The sequence below is a fragment of the Triticum dicoccoides genome, chromosome 7B (assembly GCF_002162155.2).
Source record: "Triticum dicoccoides isolate Atlit2015 ecotype Zavitan chromosome 7B, WEW_v2.0, whole genome shotgun sequence".
Taxonomy (NCBI): domain Eukaryota; kingdom Viridiplantae; phylum Streptophyta; class Magnoliopsida; order Poales; family Poaceae; genus Triticum; species Triticum dicoccoides.
In genome coordinates, this window is record NC_041393.1 from 733,446,213 (window position 1) to 733,448,591 (window position 2,379).

A 2,379-nucleotide genomic window follows, 5' to 3' on the forward strand; every position below is an offset into this window, starting at 1 on the left:
GAGAGAGATAATTAATTTGGAAGGTTAAGTAAACCTTTGTAAGTCTTTGTAGGTCTAGGCCCAGAATGAGTAAACCGAAAACTGGTTTTCTGGTCTATGTGTATAAGAGTGCAAATTTGCTTGGCACATGAGTACATGACCATTATATGTGAGTTGTTCTGTTGTTGATTTCATTCGTACTCAACACTAGGAGTACACTGCTAACCACTTAAGATCTTGAGTACTTGCTAGGTTTCCCCAAGATCATAGTGAGATGCCCTAGCTCGAGATTGCAGTGGCACAAAAGGTGATCAAGGAGTGGGCCAACCACTATCTAAGATCACCCACCTTATGTTCTGCACCCGACAAGCCGTGGACAAGCCAGGTGTAGACTACCAACTCATGCAGATGCTCGGCCTCCAAGCATCGATGAGGCGCTTCATGTTGTACTAGTAGGCTCCTTTGCCGGTGGCATGGTGCTCTGCGTGGCTAATGACCACGGTGAGAACAACCGCTGTGTATGTCTCGTATGCTAGAAGATGTCCCAATTTGACTTGGGATTTTTTTTTGTCAAGCTGGGTTTGCCAGGCTCCTGTGCTTACCCCTTACATTTTCGATGAATTTGGCTAAGGATGTAAAGGGAGCACCTCATTGTTACTTCCGGGTTAACTTGGTAAGTAACTCAGACGAGTGAAGCCAAAAACTAGCGGTCACAAGTATATAATTAGTTGGCAATGGAGCAAGTGAAAATAAAGAACCTTTTCAAAAGGTAATTAATAGCATAGGGGTTGAAGCCCACCTTCTAAAAGCCGAGGATATTCCCGAGGAGAGGTCATCGGACAGACATATCGGGATATCGGCTAATTAGTTGTGATTTACATGACACACCGGGAAAATGAACTGGTAGAGGAACTATTTTTCCCCGAAGACGTGACTTGCGTTAAAAAGCAATATAACATGACTCTCTGCAGGACTTGCATTTTGACCTTATGGCCGGATTGTCTCGCTCCCTATAAACTTTGCCTGAAGATTCAGGCCAACATTGGGCATACTCCTCGTCCTCTGGCCAAGGAGGTAGAAGCCAATGGCTGGTTAATGAAGTATAACATCTGCGAATATGAGCCTTGAAACGGTAAAAGTACATAGATACATAGAGTCATACTGAGCATAAACTGTTCACAAAAATTATTCAAGGCCATCTATAAGGGTATCGAGGAGACAATCTTGCTCGATTAGCCGAGCAGCTGGCATAACGCTTTCATAATTCCCGCTGGCCTTGATTTCCTTTCCATCACGTCGCTTGGGGCCGACCTTGGCCAGATTTTCGGTCTTCAATAGATTGTGTCTTGGCCATCGCCCACACTTCTCGAGAACCTTCTTGACAGGTCGACACCTTCCACGTCTGAATCCGACGCTTGGCTTCTTTCAGGCGTTTAGCAAAGCTCGGCCATGTCCCTCTGACCGGCTTCGTTGGACCATAGAGCTCAAAAAATCTTCTCCATGGATGAAAAGCCAGACTCACCGGGCCATTTAAAGATGAAAAGCCAGACTCACCGGGCCAGCCAGGTAGAACAGCTGCGAAAACATAATAAATATTTTTTCAAGATAACCCGGCAAAAGCCGTACACAGGTAAGTTACTTACTTGCGAGAAAATCACATACCTCTTTCTTCTCCTTCTCAGCGGCAGCCAGCTGAGACTCCAGTCTTTCAGTCTCATGTGCTTGCTGATCCTTCTCGGCCTTAAGCTGATTGGATTCGACGATTTTCCGAGCATGAACTCGATGACCTGCTTCCTCTTGGGCGTCAGCATAACAAGCAGCTTCTCAAGCTTGCTCCGGGTCCTTTTCCAGTTGGCCGATGGTCTCCGCTGCTAGTAAAAGGCGGATAAATTAGCCATTATGCAGTGCTGATATGGAGAGGATGACACGACGGATGGAGAGCAGACCAGACTAGCCCTGACGGGTGGGTCCCACCTGTTATAAGGGTCAACTTAATGGTCAAAATAAACAGCGTTGACTTTCCTTCCATGTCGGCCCTGACGAGTGGGCCGCTTGTCATAAAGTGCTTAAATCGTATAAAATGGTCGTCAATTGTTTTTAGTAGTTTTTAGGCACATAATTTTTAAAAAGTGGTAGTTTTTGGTCAAGATTTTCAAAGTTGTAGTTCTGTAGGACAGCGATCCCAATTATGGTACTCCTGAGAAAAGGGTAGGCAGGTGCTCTCTGTTCTTGTTGTTCTGCTGCCATGTTTATTTGATCGCCCGCCACAGGAATCTTAAACACCAGGTGCAAAAAGTGCTCTCTATTTTTATTTTTATTTCTGGCTGAATGATGTGGATGTATTGGTTTGGCCCAAAATGATCAACTGACTTATACGCGAACATTATATATGAGTCGTTG